This window comes from Canis aureus, chromosome 3 (genome assembly GCF_053574225.1).
Source record: "Canis aureus isolate CA01 chromosome 3, VMU_Caureus_v.1.0, whole genome shotgun sequence".
NCBI lineage: Eukaryota > Metazoa > Chordata > Mammalia > Carnivora > Canidae > Canis > Canis aureus.
In genome coordinates this window covers 49,922,984-49,943,146 of record NC_135613.1, presented here as the reverse complement: position 1 = coordinate 49,943,146, position 20,163 = coordinate 49,922,984, and the positions used below count along the sequence as shown (strand labels likewise).

General features: G+C 42.4%; 1 protein-coding gene across 2 annotated transcripts in view; it reads left to right on the top strand.

Annotated features, from left to right (window-relative positions):
- The first annotated feature begins 18,089 nt into the window (after positions 1-18,089).
- ZNF286A (zinc finger protein 286A) overlaps positions 18,090-20,163 on the top strand; it is an 80,940-nt gene continuing 78,866 nt past the window's right edge. Inside the window, exon 1 of one of the 2 annotated variants that reach the window (XM_077892548.1) lies at positions 18,090-18,244. The gene's annotated coding sequence lies outside the window, so the exon portion shown is untranslated. The remainder of the gene's footprint in view (positions 18,245-20,163) is intronic. The other variant, XM_077892549.1, reaches the window with a different exon arrangement.

The window sequence follows — 20,163 nt, the reverse complement described above, 5'->3', positions numbered from 1 at the left end:
GGTGGGGTGCCTGGGTGGCTCAGCCTGTTAAGCATCTGACTTTGGCTCAGGTAATGATCTCGGAGTCCTGGGATCGAGCCCCTCATCAGCCTCCTTGCTCAGGGTAGAGTCTGCATCTCTCTCTCTCTTTTTCCCTCTGCCCCTTCCCCTAGTTGTGCTCTTTCCCTCTCTCTCTCTCTCTCTCTACATCTCAAATAAATAAGTAAAATTCTTTAAAAATTTCTTTTGAAACTTACTTTTTCTCTGCCCCCCAAGATGTATGTTGGCAATCATCCCTCAAGCATATGGCCCACTAACATACATCTAAAGGGTCTCATGACTATTTACTAGACAGTAATAAATGACCTTTTCCTAACAATAACTAGCTCTCTCCTCAAGGTCCTGGAAATTTTGCGTCCAAAATTCCTTAGAGACTTATGTTTCCCTAACTCCCTCCAAACTTGAAAGTATATAAGTAGTCACCCATGACAACCCCAGTGTAGCTCTTTCTACCCATGGGTCCTGTCCCCAGGCTTTAATAAAATCACCTTTTTGCACTGAAGATATCTCAGTGATGTCACCTGGGGAAGATTGCCAGGTACACTTTACAGTTTTGCTCATCCTCAAGGATGTAAATACCTCCCAGCTTTCATAGATATTTTCACTGCAGGGATAGAAGTTTTTTCCTGAAGAGGTGAAAAAGCAAATGAAGTCATCAAAGGGTTCCTTAACGAGGTGATTCTTACTTTGGGTCTTCCCTTAACAAAACAAAATGATAATGGGCCAGGATTTTTTTTTTTTTAAATAAGCATGGGATATGGCCCAGGCTCTATGGATAAAATGGAAGCTACATGCTTCCTGGAGGCCACATCATTCCCAAGAGGCTGGAAGATATAATAGAACTTTAAACTTTCAAAAAACTCAGGAAAACTGGTTGAGGCTGTTACCCATGGCTTTAACCAGTATCAGGGCAGCCCCGAAGAGAAGGCTTGCACTATACCTATTTGAACTGACATGTGGAAAACCTTTTCCAGACACGTCAGGGAACCAGAACTTGCCCAGATATTGAGACTAACAAAAGTTAGCCACTTTTGTGCCTGCCCTCAACAAATATGCAAATATGAGACTCCCTTCATCAAGTGAAATTAAACCCCATCCCTATGACCCAGGTGACTGGGTTTACTTGCAGACCTAGAAATTAAGATCAGCTGAGGCTCAGCTTCAGCCCTCTGGGCAGGACCCCACTTGGTGCTATTAACCACTCACTTTTCTCTCAAGCGACAAGATGTGGCTCCCTGGATTCATCACTCTCAGGTAAAGAGTTCTGCAAAACCAGACATTCTTAAAGCGTATTCATGTGAGGCATTAATGACCCTGTAGTTCTTGTTTAAGAGGCAGTAATCGTCATATAAGTACAACTTTGCTCAGATGTTCGGATGTGTGCTGTCAAGCTGTGAAAGTACTGGAGATAATCTTTTTGTTGCCAACGGTACCACCTATAACCTTCCTCTGTCTCCTGGGGACCAATATACTCTGTCTATACATTAACCTGCTAGTTAATGTCTCTGCTAGGTTGTAACAGCTCCACATAAATCACATAATCCAACAGGGATGTAAAAAGTTGCAGGCAAAACCTTCTGACCCCATAACTTACCAACGCAGCCGCAAGAGAGTTTCACTCCTCTAACCAACAACACTGTCTCCTGACAGCAGGAAGTAGCTACAGAAGAATGACCTCCGCCCATGACCCCTCAAAAATGAGGAGTCATATATCTCAAGGGGGTGGGGAGTTGTAGGCAGATAGGGTTTGGGGATTCCCGGAAAAAGGAAGACAAGACATGGCTTTCTTAAGCCTAAGAGAATAACATTGCTCCCACTGACCTCTCGAGAATGTATTCCCACTCCCACTCCGGACTTATCTATGCAGCTCCTGGATCTGTGTCAGGTTTGAAACCTTACCCTGCCTGGTACCCATCCTGACATTCATACTGACCTGTTGGTTTTGTTTCCCTCATTTGAGAGTAGGATCATTTGTAACTTCATCTTTGAAATATAGTATGGCTTCATCTAGGGGATCCAGGAAGGAGAGTGCCCCATAGACTAGAAAGACATGCCTGGGGAGTGGGCTTACAAACCTGGGTAAGGTCACATCTGGTTGAGCCATGCAACACATACCCTCCAGGATTATATGAGTGCACTGAGGATTACAAATCCGAGTCATGGAGACTTTAGTTCCTCTACCACTATTCATTCCCCAAAGGGAACTCATGTTTTGACTTCAATGACCAGTATATAAAGAAGCATAGGGATGCCTGGGTGGCTCAGTGCTTGAGCACCTGTCTTGGATGCAGGTCATGATCCCAGGGTCTTGGAATCGAATCCTGCATCGGGCTCCCCACAAGGAGCCTGCTTCTCCCTCAGCCTCTGTCTCTGCCTCTCTCTCTCATAAATAAATAAATAAATAAAATCTTAAAAAAAAAAAAAAAAGAGGCATAGGTAGTTGGGTAGTATTGTAAGTCATCTACCCAACATGGCTTGTTTGCTTCTGGCAAGTTGTTCTGTTTGCTCTCCTAAGATTCTGCCAAAAAAATTCACTCAAAGCCAGTTTTTCATTATGAAATGGCATGAGGAAAGGATCACAGTATATTATGTCTCTAGAGGAAGATTATAAAATGGACTGTACACCATAAGCCTAATTATGTCTGGAAGAATAACCTTGAAGTGCGTGTGCGTATAAGCAGGTGTACAGCAGGAAGTGAGCTTTATGAAATTACTGCCAGCAGTGACCTTTTCATGCTTTCTCATATTTTCCAAATTTCAAACTAACAACTCATCATTGACATAAAAATGATACCTTTAAAAAAAAACATAAATCTGTCTGTTGGCATGTCTCCCATGGCAATTCAGTGATCATGTTCACAGGCAGAGCCGCCTGGGATTTGAGAGTCAGAAGACGGGTTTGCATTCCTGCACAGCCCTCAATTAGTCACTGACATGTCATTTGCCTTATCAGCCCCAAGTCTCTTCACCTATAAAAGTAGCAGTACTTGCTTTGTGTAACTTTCAGGGTTACTATAAGAGGCTAGATTCTAGAACAAGATAATGCATCAGAAAACTAGATCATGAATGGATAATTTTTGAAGGACATCAAGTTCTCTGGGTTGCCTTCATTCCTGTGGACATTACTTTTCAGTCTGCTTATTTTGCTCCGCTCCTATTACCTGGCTACTAACGTGAGAAGTCCTTGGAGGTCTTAACCCAAGATCTCCTTCTTTTCACAACCTCTTTACTCTCCCTAGATGATTCATCTCTAAGACTTCAGGTTCCACTGGTAAAAATGACTCACAAGTTGGTGTGTCCAGCCCAGACTTAAAATAGGAGATCTTATATGAAATTTGAGAACTTGACTTTCTTATAGCCACCTCGAACCTGACGCATCCAAAATTCAACTTATGACCTTTCCAGATCCCACCACAACAAAGTTGGCCCTCTTGCTGGTTCTTTTCTCTGAGATTTCTACCAGCACACAACCAGATGTACAAACAGAAACCTGGGTAACATCCCTAACTCTTCCCTTTCCCTCACCCCCCCATAACCGCTTCATCACCATTCTACATCCCAAATATCTCAAGAACTTTTACCCTTCACATTTTGCACTGCCATCACTGTAGTCCAAACTGACATTGTCTCCAACTTCATTATGACGAGCCTCCAAACTAGGATTCCTGTATCTATTTGTTCTTCTATCTAGTCCATTCTCTACACTGAACCCAGAGAAAGATTTTTAAAAAATCAACTGCATTGGGGTACCTGGGTGACTCAGTCCCTTAATCTGATTTTTAACCTCATTTTTAAAAATTACTATAGATTAGTTTTACTTGTTCTAGAATTCCATATAAATGAAAATATATAGTAGGTATTCCTTCGTGTCTAGCTTATTATTCATTCAGCAAAACAATAAGATTTATCCATGTTCTGGTGCGTCAGTAGCTTGTTCACTTTTATTGCTGGGTACTATGTCATTCTATGACTATAGACTACAGTGTGTCTCAGGCTGATGAGCATTTAGGTTGTTTCCAGGTTTTGGCTTTTTGGTATTATCTTTTTCCTATCCTTTTAACAACCTACCTAGGTCTTAATATTTAAAATGAATCTCTAGGGGCACCTGGCTGGCTCAATTGGTGGAAAATGCAACTCTTGATCTTGGGGTTGTATGTTTGAGCCCCATGTTGGGTGTAGAGATTACTTAAAAATAAAATCTTGGGGGTGCCTGGGTGGCTCAGTCGGTTAAGTGTCTGTCTTTGGCTCAAGTCATGATCCCAGGATCCTGGGATAGAGCCCCATGTTGGGCTTCCTGCGCAGCAGGGAGTTTGCTTCTCCCCCTCTCTCTGCTCCTCCCATCCACCCCCCCAACATGCTCTTTCTCTCTAATAAATAAAATCTTTAATAAAATAAAATCTTAAAATAAATAAATATAAAATGCACCCCTTGTTAGGCATTACATAAGTGAGTATTATTTTTTAATCCAATTAAATGATCTCTGCCTTTGGGCAATGAGGAGGAGGGAGGTGAGGTGAGGCAAGCAGTGGAGAAGAAAGCTAATGGATTTCATTAATGGGATAAGTATAACAAGCATAAAGTATTTGTAAGGACTTGCCTTCATCTTCCAAAAACTGGATGCCTGCCATGAACCCAGTGGTTCTAAAAGTATGGTCTAGACACCTGGGTCCAGGGAGACCTTTTCAAGAAGTGTGGGAGGTCAATATTATTTTCATTTTGGGGCACCTGAGTGTTCAATTAGCTAAGCATCTGACTCTTGATTTGGGTCAGGTCATGATTTCAGGGTCATAGGGTCAAGCCCTGCAGTAGACTCCTAGCTCAGCCAGTTGTCTGCACCTCCCTCTCCCTTGGCCCTTCCCCCTGCTCATGGTTTCTCTCTCTCTCTCTCAAATAAATGAATAAATCTTTTAAAAAAATATTTTCATGTTATTACTAGGATGTTATTTGCATTTTTCATTGTGTTGACATTTGCAATGATGGTGCAGAAGCAACAGTGTACTAGCAGTCACTGTACTCTTCCTGGCGACGCACACAGAAATTTAAGAAAATCAGTTCGTTTGAGTATATCTGATGAAACTGCGAAAATTAATTTTATTAAAATCTTAACCCTTGAGTACTCGGCTTTATAATATCCTCTAAGTGACAAAATGGAAACTATGCATAAGGCACTTCTGATGGTTTTCTAGGAAAAATGTAGTCATGTAATTGCATGAAATGCAGAAGTAGATTCTCTTTTTTTAAGACTTTATTCATGAGAGACAGAGAGAGGGGGGCAGAGACACAGGCAGAGGGAGAAGCAGGCTTCCCGCAGGGAGCCTGATGGAGGACTCGATCCCAGGACCCCAAGATCACAACCTGAGCCAAAGGCAGATGCTCAACCACTGAGCCACCCAGGTGCCCCGGAAGTAGGTTCTTTTTGAGGGAGCCTAGATGGCTCAGGCGGTTAAGCATCTGGTTTCAGCTCAGGTTATGATCTCAGGATCCTGGGACGAAGCCCTGCATCAGTGTCCATGCTCAGCCAGCAATCCGCTGGAGATTCTCTCTCTCCCTCTCCCTCTCCCTGCTGCTCGTGTTCTCTCTTTCAAATAAATAAATAAATAAAATATCATAATTAGACTAGGGTTATGGGGTTTTGGAAGGAAAATCACAGAGGTAAAGTGCCATTCTCGCTGCATCATATCAACAGCACATACAATCAACAGAACTTATCCTGTTGTCAATCTTGATTACCTAGTTGGAATGGTGTTGGACAGGTTTCTCCACAACACCATTTGTTGAATGGTCTCCTTCTTAACTGAAATGTTTAGTCCATTTACATTTAATGTAATTATTAATATGGTTGAGTTAAACTCTACCTTCTTACTATTTGTTTTTCCTTTGTCCCTTCTACTTTTTCTTGTTTCTACTTTTCTGCCATTCTTTGAACTAATTCAATATTTTTTAGCGTTCAATCTTGTTTACTCTCTTCGCTTCTTAGTTACATTTCTTGTTATTATATTTTTAGTAGTTGCTGTAGGGTTAACAATATGCATCCTTAATAGATCACGGTCTCTTTAGAACCTCTTTCCTCTTCATGCTTGACGCTCCATGTAAAATATTCCACATTTCCTACTTCATTTCACACTCTACACACTTCACACCTGACTCTTCACATTTCACAAATGTATAATGCAGCAAATATTTCATTTACTCCTACTTTGTCATTTGTGCAATTGTTGTTATATCTCTTACCTCTACATTTGTGATAAACCCCTACCTCACAGTGTTACCATTTATAAACAGTTTTTTAAAGAAAATGGTCTTTTATATTTACCCACTTGTTTTTATCATTTCTTCCTGTAGTTCCACTTGGTATCATCTCTCACAAGGCCAAAGAATATCTATTATTTTTCATTGTATAGTTTGTTTAGCAACAAATTCTCTCAGCTTTTATCTGAAAATATATTTATTTTATCCTTATTTCAAAGAATATTATGTTTAAGTAGGTTCTATGCCCAAAATGGAGCTCAAACTCACAACGCAGAGATCAAGAGTCATATGCTCCATTGACTGAACCAGCCAAGCACCCCCTTAAAGAGTATTTTTATTGGATATAGAATTCTAGAGTGGCATTGCTTTTCCAGAACTTTAAAATATTTTACTATTTTCCTCTGGCCTCCATAACCTCTGGTGAGAAGGGAATGGGTCTTTCTTTCCCTTGTTCCTGAATATATTTTTTCCTCTGGCTACTACAAAGGTATTTTTCTTTATCTTTGGTTTTCAGAGGTTTGATTATAATGTACTGAGGGATAGATAGATAGATAGATAGATAGATAGATAGATAGATCTTACTGGCTTTACTGAGCTTCTTTGGCCTGTAAGTTGGTGTTTTTCAGCAAATTTGGGGAGTTTTCAGTCATTATTTCTTCAAAAGCTTTTTTCTGTCCCAATTTCACTTTCTTCTCCTCCTAGGACTTCAAGTACACGTATATTAGATCATTTGACATTGTTCTCCATGTCTCTGAGGCCCTGTCCAATGTTAATCCATTTTCTATGCTTTCTCAAATTAATCGGTCTCTGAGGTTACTGGTTCTTTTGTCATCTCTAATCTGCTGCTAAGCTCTTCCACTACATTTTAAATTTTCCATTATTTTTCTTTTCAATTCTAAAGTTTTTGTCTGATTCTTTTTAATAGTGTTTATTTCTCAGCCAAGGTTCTCCCCATGCTTACTTACTAAGGTCATATTTTTCTTTAACTTTCAAACACATTCTTTAATTGTAAGACATATTTGCAATAGTTGCTTCAAATGGCTCATCTGCTAAGCCCAATATCTGGACAACCTCAGGTCTGGTTTTCTTATTTATTTCATAAGTTATGTCTAGTTTTCTATTGATTTCTTTTCACAATTTCTTTGTCTATTAATTTGTTTTAATTAAACACTAGATCTTATGAATAGTTTGGTGTAAAAAGGTAATTCTGTTACCTTCCTCTGAAGAGTTTCCAAGTTCTCTTTACTAAAACATAAGTAAGTCTCTAAACACTGGCCTCCCTTGTCATGGTTTGTTTTCAGGCTTTGATAGGGGGAGTCCAAAGAAGGTTTTGTTTTAGTGTATAGTTCTTACTCCTAAGGTGTGGCCTTTCTGCTGAGATAGTTGGATGCCAGGGGTGTTAATAAGGAGTTAACTTCCACTCTGCTCTGTTAGAGCCAGAATTCTAATGTCCAAGTGAGTAAGGGACAGGCAGGGCTAGGTAGGGAGAGATAGGTAGGGAGCCATGGAATTAGGCTCACAAAACAAAGTTCCAAAAAATGCTGAGATGTAAGGAAACCAGGGATAAGGAAACAAACCAGACCACCTTGCCGTAGGTGTGGATGGAAACGATATTTTTTATGACAGTCGCCTGTGATCAAAAAAGAATAACCAGACCCAAAAGGAAAAGGAAGCCATTAAAGATGGTATCACCAGTCCTTACTCAAACCAGGACATCACAAAAATAAGGCCATGAGCTTCCTGGTCAGTTTTAAATACAAGACTATTGGTGGGGGCCTACGCTGGCAATCCTGTCAGGACCCCTCTCACTCCTGAGAGCTTTCTCTGTATCCTCACTTAACGAACTCCTATCACTTTATTCACTCTCCTTTGTCTGTGAAATTCATTTTTCGACTCCATGAGACAAGAACCTAGCTCTCCTGCTTCACAAGAACTATAGTATTATTTGACTTCTAGTATCTCTGTTCCATCCTCAACTCCATAGTAGCTCCAATCTTGTAAACCTTGTATGATCCCACCCAGTTCATGTCAGCTTACCTCCCAGCCTCAGAGTTGCAGGGGATCTGTCTATGTACTGCTGCAGCCCTCTCTTTACACATCTCCCTCCTCTCTGTACCTCACCTCCCCCACCCTGTTCTTAGCTGCTTCAGATGCTCTGGATCCTGATTTCTGCCTCCTCAGCTTAGTAGGACCACTGTGCTCTGCTTGACTCCAACTCTCTTTGTCATAGTTGGAAAATTGTTCCTACACAGAAAAATCAGGTGATCATGGGGTTCACCTTATGAGTTTTTCCTTCTGTCATGTATTAGTAGTTTATTGCTGCCTGTCATACATTGCCTAAAAATACTTATCTCTTATGTTTTGTCAAGTTTTATAGATGTTTATGCTGGGCATGGCAGGCTTGTCTGGTACTGGTTAGCCCATTGTGGCTGGAAACAGAAGTTCAAAAGTTTTATAAAATATAATTCTGATTGTGTTATTCCTGTGGTAAAAATTCTTCCATAGCTCGACCACTCTGAAGATAAAGATCCAAATTTTCAAATGGTTTGCTGGATCTTGTATGATCTGAGCCCCACCTGCACTCCAGTGTCATCCCTCCTTCTTCCTTACCTTCATTTCTTCTTTAGCTTCTGGCTTTCTTCCAATCTCTTGCCATGTTTTCTCCTACCATTCAGTTTTTGTACCTCATAGTATACTGCCTAACATTTCCCCATCCTCTTCATTAGCTATAAAACTATAATAAATAAAACACTGTGAAATTGGCACAAGATTCACTAGAACAGAATCCAAAGACATACCCAAGTGTGTATGCATTTTAATACACTGAGAAAAGAAGCAGATTATATACTAATGGTTATTAGTTTGATTGGCTATTTGAGAAAATACAGTTTTCTCCCTAACTCATCCCTTGATTAAAGACAAACTTCAGATAAAGCATTAATAAGCAAAATGTATAAAATGCTACTTCAAACTGATAAGAAGAATACAACCCAATATAAAAATGAGAAAAGGAAATGAGTGGGCAATTCATGGACTGATAAACATGAAAATATAGATAAGTATATGAAATGATGACTCACTAAGAATGCAGTATAATAAAATATAAGTTAAAGTAATAAAATATTGATAGTATCCAATGTAGGAAAGAGTATGGGGAAATAGGTATTCCCTTACACTATGAGAATACAGATTAGTACTGCCAATTCATCAAGATTCTAAATGTACATACACTGACCCAGCTCTCACATTTCCAGGAATCTATCTTACAGAAATAACAGCAAGACCACAAAATTGCTTGTGTCAGCAAAAAATTGGAAAGAACCCAAATGCCCATCCATAAGAATATATATAAATAAATTACAGTACATAAATTACCAGAACAGTATACATCCATTAAAAAAATGAGATAGCTCTAGATTATTTATGTCCACAGTAGAATGCTGAGAATTAAAAGTGAGTTGCAAAACAAAAGTAATAGTACAATACTAGTTATACGTGTGTGTATATACACACGTACATAAGAATCTGGTGATGTCTGCATCAAATTTAGTTCTAAAGGGTAGGAATTGAAGGGGAACAGAAGAACCTCATTTTTTTAGTTTATATACTTCTATATTATTGTCCTATATTATTTGGATCTATTGTGAAAAAATTACTTTTGTAATTTAAAGACAATTTGTGTGTGTGTGTGTGTGTGTGTGTGTGTGTGTCAATGCACATTGAGATTACATAGACTATTCCAATGGACTATGCTCCTGGTGAACTCTAAAATCTCAGCAGCAGGCATCATGACTGCCACCTGGTGGTCACACAAGCCATGATAAGTTGCCTATCAGCGTTCTTCAACATCAGCACTATTGACATTTGGGGTCAGAAAAATGGGGGTGGGGTGGGTTAGGGTAGGAGGCTGTCCTGGATATTGTAGGATGTTTAGTAGCACCCTTTGCCTTTATCTTCTAGAGGCCAGTGACACCGTCTCCCCAAGTTGTGACAACTGAAGTTCTCCAGATTGGTAATTCTCCTCCCAGGGGACTGAGCAAAAATCACTCTGGTTGAGAACCCCTGATCTAAGAGAATGGGAGTCTTGTGAATGCACCGTAAACATACAAAATGTGCTCATTCATTCATGCACAAAAATATCACAGTGGACAAGGTATCTTTACAAGATAGGTTTCTAATGTCAGTTGGAACTAGTGATCTCTTACCCAAAGTTGCTCTCACACAGAATTCCTTTCACAGCTCTGCGATATTCTGAGGCTTAAATTCACTAGCAAGAAAAGCTATTCTTATCCAGTGAATCCCTAACTGCCTCAGGCAAATGCTAGCACATGTGTCCCAAGCCCCACTCTCAGTGCTTGCTTCGGCAGCACGTATACCAAGCCCCACTCTCAGACATAGGGCAGAAATTCACAGCACCCTATGTTGTGGCTTTGGCACAGTGCTCGTCAGGAAGTGCCACAAAACAGTAAGCCAGTCCCCTCCTGTCCCTCACTCAGCCCACTGGTTTACCCCCTGTGATAATACCCCTGTGCCCACTGCAGCCACAGTATCACTGCCCTTTAGTCTACAGGTCACTAAGAAATATTACAGGGCTTAAAAAAAAATTAAAAGTCTGTGGAAATTCAGCTCTGCTCTCCCCCACCTTCAAATAACCCTCCAGAAACAAAAACATAAAACAAATAGGGCCTGGGCATATTATTTAATCTCTCCAGATTTCTATCTCCTTATTTATGAAACAAAAGGCCTACACCAGATATTTTAAGTTCCCTTTCAGTTCTAAAATCTATGATTAGGGATGCCTGGGTGGCTCAGGGGTTGAGCTTCTGCCTTTGGCTCACGGTGTGATCCTGGAGTCCTGGGATCAAGTACTATATCGGGCTCCCTACATGGAGCCTGTTTCTCTCTCTTCCTGTGTCTCTGCCTCTCTCTGTGTCTCTCATGAATAAATAAAATCTTTTTAAAAAATAACTATTTGGCAATTAACCAAAAATATTTTTTAAAAATAATAAAATAAAATAAAATCTATGATTAGAAACGACTGGAAACGATCCACCAAAGGCTTTGCTGTTCCTGTTGCAACATAAGTATTTTCTCCAGTAAAGATTATTCTGTGTAAAATTAAGCTGGTGTTACTGGGAGTTTTTTTATTTAAATTCCAGGGTCCTATAAGAACTGTAATTGCTGAATAAGCATAGAGTTCCAAGCCACAGCGCCACAATATGTTTATTGCATTTCTAGGGCTTTGTTGTTTTCTCCACTGTACATTATATGATATCAATAATATATGAATTGTATTCCCACTTTCCTAATATTTATATATTCATATTTATTACATGCATAATATGTACACGATCTGATGCTGGTTAAGATTAACCAAAACAGAAGGCTTTGCTGTATTTATATGTACTCTCTAGGGTTAATCTGCATATGTAGAGTAAAAACTCAGTGAGGACAGGTCCCCTCAAATTTACAGCAGTCATAAGGTCTCGTTTCAGTGTGAATTGTCAGATGAAGAGTAAGGATGAAGGTAAGACCGGAGGCTTTGGCACATCTGCTGTGTTCACATTCTTCTCTCTGGTGTGTGTTGGAGTGTGTGTAGGAGTGAGGAGTAAGATGTGTGTCACCATCAAGGGTCTTCCACTTTTAAGATATTCAGAGAGTTTCACTCAAGTATGGATTATTTCATATCAAATTAGTTTCCAGTGATTACTGAAGGCTCTTCCATACTTGTTGCATTATATATGGCTTCTTTCTAGCAGAAGTTTTTTGTTTCTGAGGGGTTTTTTTTTTAAGATTTTATGTATTTATCCATGAGAGACACATAGAGAGAGAGGCAGAGACATAGGTACAGGGAGAGGCAGGCTCCCAGTAGGGAGCCTGATGCGGGTCTCGATCCCAAGACTTCGGGATCATAATCTGAGCCCAAGGCAGACGTTCAATCACTGAGCCACCCAGGTACCTGTTTTGTTGTTTTGTTTTGTTTTGTTTTGTTTTGTTTTGTTTTGTTTTGTTTTGTTTTAGAGAGAGAAAAGAGAGAGCAGGAGCAGGGGTAGGAGGGCAGAAGGAGAGAGAGAAATTTAAGCAGGCTGCACATGCGGCTCAGAGCCTGATTCCGGGCTTAATCTCACAACCCCAAGATCATGGCCTGACCTGAAATCAAGGCTTAACTGAGTGAATCATCCAGGTGCGCCCCTAATGTCATTTTATTTTAAGTTCTACTATAGTTAACATACAGTGTTATATTAGTTTCAGGTGTTTGCAGTCTTTTTCAAACATGGACATTCTATTTTTAATTTTTTTAACATATTTTTAAAGGTTTTATTTATTTATTCATGAGAGAGACAGAGAGAGAGAGAGAGGCAGAGACACAGGCAGAGGCAGAAGCAGGCTCCATGCAGGGAGCCCGACGTGGGACTCGATCCTGGGACCCCAAGATCATGTCCTGGGCCAAAGGCAGGCGCTAAACCGCCGAGCCACCCAGGGATCCCTCAAACATGGACATTCTCCGGAAGAGACACTCCCCAGAAATCTTTCCACTACTATTTTGAGGCTGTCCTCTATGTAACTCCAAGGGGTACTAATCACATAGACTCTGGTGCTAATGTCACTTGGAATCCTTGAAAAGTGGTTCTGCTAACAGGATCGGTTGAAAGTTAGAGAACAGGGGCAGCCCGGTGGCTCAGCGGTTTAGCGCCACCTTCAGCCCAGGGCATGATCCTGGAGACTCAGGAACGAGTCTCACGTCGGGCTCCCTGCATGGAGCCTGCTTCTCCCTCTGCCTGTGTCTCTGCCTCTCTCTCTCTCTCTCTCTGTGTGTCTCTATGAATGAATAAATAAAATCTTAAAAGAAAGAAAGAAAGAAAGAAAGAAAGAAAGAAAGAAAGAAAGAAAGAAAGAAAGTAAGTTAGAGAACAGAAGATGGAGACGCCTGGGTGGCCTAGCAGTCAAGTCCCACATCAGGCTGTGTCTCTCATGAATAAATAAATAAAATATTTTATAAAAAATTAAAAAAAAAAGAAAACAGAAGATCTTTGAGAGTTTGGGTTATGGAGACACTCAGGAAAATTTCAAGGTATTCGAAATGCCTATGAAACGTTACCCTTGTTTTCCTCATTGTAAGTAAATGGAATTGACAGAATGTGACTAACACCTATTTTTCTGATAAAATAGAAAAACCTCCCTATTGGTGTGTTGGAGTCCTCCTGTACCAAACACAAGAACCAATCATGCCCATTTCTTCCCAACTCAGTGCTGTTGGTAGCCTGAAATTCGGCATGATGGGATTATTTACACCACAGAAAATGGCTAATACTACAAATCAGGTCTCTTCCTTCTCCTCCTCCCGAAAACTAGTTGTTGAAAATTTACCAGCATACCACTGGGTGCACCAAGTTCCACATGTGCCTCTCCATGAGAGAGGCTGCATCTCTGCAATGAAGAATGTGTAAAATCAAGTTTCCCCGGCTTATATGTGGAATCTAATAAAACAAAACAAACAAGAAATCAGAAAAAGACTCACAGATACGGAGAACAGTCTGGTAGTTACCAGAGGGTAGGGGGATAGAAGGATGGGCAAAATAGACAAAGAAAATTACTTTCAGTTATAAAATAAATAAGTCAGGGAAATGAAAAGTACATCTTTGGGAATACAGTCAATAGTATTATAATAGTATGGTGACAAATGGTAACTACACTTACCATGGTGAGCATTCCATAATATATATAATTACCCAATCACTATGTTGTATACCTGACACTAATATGTTAACTATCTTCCAATTTTATTATAAGAATAAATTTTTTAAAAATATTTTATTCTCTAACAGAGAAAGAGCACGAGCAGGAGAGTGGCAGAGGCAGAGGGAAAAGCAGACTCCCTGCTGGGCAGGAAGCCCAATGTGAGACTTGATCCCAGGACCCTGGGATCATGACCTGAGCTGAAGGCAGACACTTAACTGAGCCACCCAGGTGCCCCAAAAAATTTTTTTAGAGATTCCCTACCTTAAAATCCTCTTTTTAAATGGGAATTACACTTGATTTGTTATTTTCCTAAAAATTATCAGGAAGTTTGAGCCCCAGTGTCTAAATAAGGTGAAAGAAAATTGTCATTGATATTATCTTAGCTTGCAATTTCTGTCCTCTGTGAACAGTAAGAAATGAAAACACTCTTCCCCTCAGCCTAGCCCCGACCCTCATAGTTGCCTGGCCTACCCACTGAGATTCTCTTGTCACAAGCAGGTATTCAATTTTATGTTCACACGACCAAGGGAGCAACACAAGCCTTGGGGGAAGGTATCGGTGACTTTTAGTTGGGGCGGGGGGGGGGGGGGAGACGACTTAACAATATGTGTTTAAAATATGGGTATCATTTGACCAAGAAATTCCACTTCTGGAGCATGTGGGTGGCTCAGTCAGTTAAGTACTTGACTCTTGATTTCAGTTCAGGTCATGATCTTGGTTCAGGTCATGATCTCAGAGTCATAAGGTAGAGCTCCATACTCAGTGCAGAATCTGCTTGGGATCTTCTCTCTCCCTCTCCTTCTGCCCTTCAGCCCATTCTCATGCTCTCTCTCTAAATAAATAAAATCTTAAAAAAAAAAAAGATACAACCAGACATATTGCAAAGGTGTACAAAGGTGCCAGTTAATACTCCAAAAGCAGGGATGCCTGGGTTGCTCAGTGGTTAAGCATCTGCTTTCAGCTCAGGATATGATCCCAGGGTCCCAGGATGGAATCCCACATCAGGCTTCCTGCAGGGGGCCTGCTTCTCCCTTTACCTAGGTCTCTGCCTCTCTCTCTCTCTCTGTTTCTCATGAATAAATAAAATCTTTTTTTAAAAATACTCCAAAAACAAACCTCAACCAATGAGGAATGGAAGTTGGTGAATAAATACCCAGATTCCTGGACTCTTCTTAGGGAGCCTGAGATGTAATCTATACAGTCTCTCAGGGGGTCCACAGAAGCACTGAGCCTCAGTGGTCACTTGCTCATTAACTGCCCTTTATTGACTTTCCCTCCTCCCTGTTTCACTTCCCTATTCCCTCACCATGCTTCTTAGGATCGCCTCCAAATCAACTACTTGCCTCCCAACTTTTGTGTGAGTCAACTTTGGGAGAAGTCCATGCTAATACTGTGTGAGTTTAAACCCAAACCGCTAAGTTATTCATGGATCCTCATGTTGACTTATCCTTCTCCTTACCGCACACACAGGAAAAAAAAATAAGGAAACAAAATGAGGGCCATTTTTAAAAAATATTTATTTATTTATTTTAAAGAGAGAGCGTGTGCACAGGAAAGGAGGAGCAGAGGGAGAGAATCCTTCCAGCAGACTCCCCTGCTGAGCACATAGCCCCATGTGGGGCTCCATTGATGATCCATGAGATCATGACCTGAGCCAAAACCCAAGAGTCAGTTGCTCAACCGGCTGAGCCACCCACAGCCCCAGAGGGCCACTTTTTAAAACAATAATTAACAGTCACTGTTAATTGCAAACTGTTCTGTAAAGTTACTTCCTCAACTGCCAAGCGTTTTTCTGAAGTTAGACATTTAATAATTAGTCTTGTAGTTCTAGTTCATGGTGAGCACTTTTCCTTTTTTTTTTTTTTAATGATAGTCACACAGAGAGAGAGGCAGAGACACAGGCAGAGGGAGAAGCAGGCTCCATGCACCAGGAGCCCGATGTGGGACTCGATTCCGGGTCTCCAGGATTGCGCCCTAGGCCAAAGGCAGGCGCTAAATCGCTGCGCCACGCAGGGATCCCCCACTTTTCCTTTTAAAACTGATTCCTTAAGTCTACTTCAAGGTTTCTACTAGAAAATTCATAGTGGTCATTTCATAATAATTCATAATAAGTCATTTCATGTCTTTCAAGTGTTGTGCCCGAGATTGTGAATCCGAGAAACCACCAAAGAGCCGACACCGATGCAAACACGAGGGTTTATTTACGGGCTCGAGCCTGGGTCCAAGTATACGCGACACAGCGGAGCAGGGACTTGGACCCCGAGACTAAGAGGCTTAGCAACTTTATAGGGGCCAGTGGCCAATGGGATATGCAGAAAGTTGCACAGTCATGCTGGTCCACTCGCAGGTGGCGGGTTGAATTACATTTTACCCTAAAGCATCCATTTGAACTGGCCTATCACTGAGCCGATTTCCGATTAGGGTGTGCCCTGGGCTTGACTACAGTGGGGCAGTGCCCTAAGCAGGTCGGCACAAGGCGGGTACAGCACAAAATGGAGTCAGTCCTGCTCTGCTTGTCCAGGGGGTAGGGGATTTTTGTTAAATTTCCTGGATCCCACACAAGGAGAAATAGGATTGTGAGGGAAGCTCCGAAATAAAAACTTGGAGACGTCAATTCACATTAAAGATTAAAACACTTGAAAATTATTTTGCACACCGAAAATATCTGAAAACGTTGTCCTGCCCTACTATGTAATATTCTTATTGTCATGGCCAACATGCACATGAGAAAATGCTCTGCATCACTTGCCATCAGGGAAATACAAATCAAAACCACAATGAGATCCCACCTCACACCAGTGAGAATGAGGAAAATTAACAAGGCAGGAAACCACAAATGTTGGAGAGGATGCGGAGAAAAGGGAACCCTCTTACACTGTTGGTGGGAATGTGAACTGGTGCAGCCACTCTGGAAAACTGTGTGGAGGTTCCTCAAAGAGTCAAAAAAAGACCTGCCCTACGATCCAGCAATTGCACTGCTGGGGATTTACCCCAAAGATACAGATGCAATGAAACGCCGGGACACCTGCACCCCGATGTTTCTAGCAGCAATGTCCACAATAGCCAAACTGTAGAAGGAGCCTCGGTGTCCATCGAAAGATGAATGGATAAAGAAGATGTGGTCTATGTATACAATGGAATATTCCTCAGCCATTAGAAACGACGAATACCCCCCATTTGCTTCAACGTGGATGGAACTGGAGGGTATTATGCTGAGTGAAGTAAGTCAGTCGGAGAAGGACAAACATTATGTTCTCATTCATTTGGGGAATATAAATAATAGTGAAAGGGAATAGAGGGGAAGGGAGAAGAAATGAGTGGGAAATATCAGAAAGGGAGACAGAACATAAAGACTCCTAACTCTGGGAAACGAACTAGGGGGGGTGGAAGGGGAGGAGGGCGGGGGGTGGGGGTGACTGGGTGACAGGCACTGAGGGGGGTACTTGACGGGATGAGCACTGGGTGTTATTCTGTATGTTGGTAAATTGAACACCAATAAAAAATAAATTTATTATTTAAAAATATTTTTATTGTCATTAAAAGAATCAGCCTAAATATTTCTCCCCAAAAGGGGGGGGGGGGACAAAAAAAAGTTACCATCTTTATTCTTTGAGAAGTTAAATGCCTTGGTGAGAGGGATAAAATAAAATCTTTGCACTTCGCACTACGGCAAGGTTGGAGAAGTGCATCCACATGGGGGGGGGGGGGGGTCGCTGCGCCGCGGTCCGAGCCCCCAGGCCGGCACCCGCCCGGCCGCGCAGCCTCTCCCGGAGCGACCCCGCTGAGCGCGTGGCTGGACCGGCTTGCCCCGCTGGGGGGCTCTGGACGTGGCGGCAGAGGCAGGACGCGGGGCCACGCGGGAATCGGTTCTGCCCCAGGGTCGATGACGGGGGCCCACCCTGGGGTTCGCGGAGCAAGTGCCTGCAAAGATCCAAACGCACACGCGGGAACAAACGGCTCCACACCCCTTGGCCAGGAAAGCAATGCGCCTGCGCAGATGGGACTCTTTCAGTGCGCGACGTGTCTCCCTAGCCAATCAGCAGCTGTGACGCTCCCTCGCCCCGCCCCTACCCGCCGAGTCCGCGTCTGGTCTCCATGACAACCCTGAGTGTCCCCGGCCTCCCAAGCTTAAGCCGACCTCAAAGAGCAGCTGCCGAAAGACCGAAGGCAGGAGGAACGTGACTGACTAGCTTCTGTGTCTTTATCATCGAAGCAGGTAGGGCTGTCGGAAGGGGGAAAAGCTTTCCCGTCCCCACCTTATTCATGAACAAGAGATCACAGGGAGGAAGGCTGGGCTCCGGGAGCAGGAACAGGATCCCGGTGAACTAAGTGAATGTGAGCATCCCCTAGAAGAAAAGCCAGAGGACACACTGCAAAAGTGAAAAATATGGGAGCCCAGGACGCCTGGGTGGTTTAATGGTTGAGTGTCTGCCTTCGGCTCAGGGTGTGATCCTGGGGTCTGGGGATCGAGTCCACCATGGGGCTCCCGGCGAGGAGCCGCCTCCTCCCTCTGTGTGTCTGCCTTCGCTGTGTCTCTCGTGAATAAATAAATAACATTAAAAAAAAAAAGAAAAAGAAAAGAAAAGAAATATGGGCACCTGGCTGGCTCCATCGGAAGAGCGTGGGACTCTTGGTCAGCGTGAGTTTGAGCCCCACTTTGGGTGGGAGATTAGAAAAATAAATAGCCTTTAAAAATATGTTTTAAAATTTTTAAAGGTGAAAAATAACCACTGGCACCTCTTTTGGAGCCCGAGAGGAAAGTGACTGCCCTCTACCATGGATCATCTTAGCAGGAAGATTCCCTAGACTCTTCTGTGATTTTCAAGCCTCCTCTATTGGAGACCTTTCCTCTCATCGTAAGCAGGTGGTAATGACATAAATCCACACAACAGTGGGTTAGGAATAATTTTGAAGTATCACAGGAGTCACGTGCCACACCCTTAAAATGACAAGAAAAAAAAAGGACACAAGTCTCAGGAATTTTCTCTTTCTTTTCCTAATTTCCTCAGACTCCTTTATAGCCTCTTGAATTTACCCCCACAGAGAAGCCTCTGAATCCCTTCTCATGGGTGCTTATTCCTATGTCAGTCATCAAGTACAAAGGAAGGGGAGAGGGCATGACTTCGCCCTCTTCAGGAAGAACAGTCAGCCACTGTCCTCTGCTCCTACAAGAGTGGGCTTGTCACAGTCATGAATCTTAATTACCACATAGGAGCTGTCAAAAACAACAGACTCTCTAAAAGGGACTGGTAAGGGCAGCCCAGGTAGCTCAGCGGTTTAGCACCGCCTTCAGCCCAGGGCCTGATCCTCGAGACAGGGGATTGAGTCCCACATCTCGGGTTCCGTGCATGGAGCCTGCTTCTCCCTCTGCCTGTGTCTCTGCCTCCCTCTCTCTCTCCCTCTCCCGCTCCGTGTGTGTGTGTGTGTGTGTGTGTGTGTGTCTCATGAATAAATAAGATCTTTTAAAAAAAATAAAAGGGACTGGTAAATAAATTTGGGCTGTCCTATCCAAGGAAAACCACTCTGACTTTCCTGTAAGCCATTTAGTACCTTCTTACACTTACAGCAGTTGCTATGTAGGCACCATAATCTGGATTATATTCGAGAAGGCACCTGTGTTTTGTGATAGACATAGAGAGAGAGAGGCAGAGACACAGGCAGAGGGAGAAGCAGGCTCCATGCCGGGAGCCCGACGTGGGACTCAATCGCAGGACTCCAGCATCGCGCCCTGGGCCAAAGGCAGGCGCTAAACCGCTGCGCCACCCAGGGATCCGAGAAAGCACCTGTTAATTCAGAACTCTTTCCTTTGGAGCCTACACAGGAACAAATCTCAGATAATACTGTCCCATCCAATGAGGCTCCCTTTGGATGGTGTCTTTTTTTTAATGATGAAGTTTTTTTTTTAAGATTTTATTTATTTATGAGAGAGAGAGAGAAGCAGAGACACAGGCAGAGGGAGAAGCAGGCCCATGCAGAGAGCCTGGCGTGGGACTCGATCCCGGGTCTCCAAGATCACGCCCTGGGCTGAAGGCGGCGCTAAACTGCTGAGCCACCAGGGCTGCCCTGGATGGTGTCTTAATGGAAGAGTGCTCTAACTCAGAGCTCTGCCTCTCAGCCAATACAGAAGCCATCTAC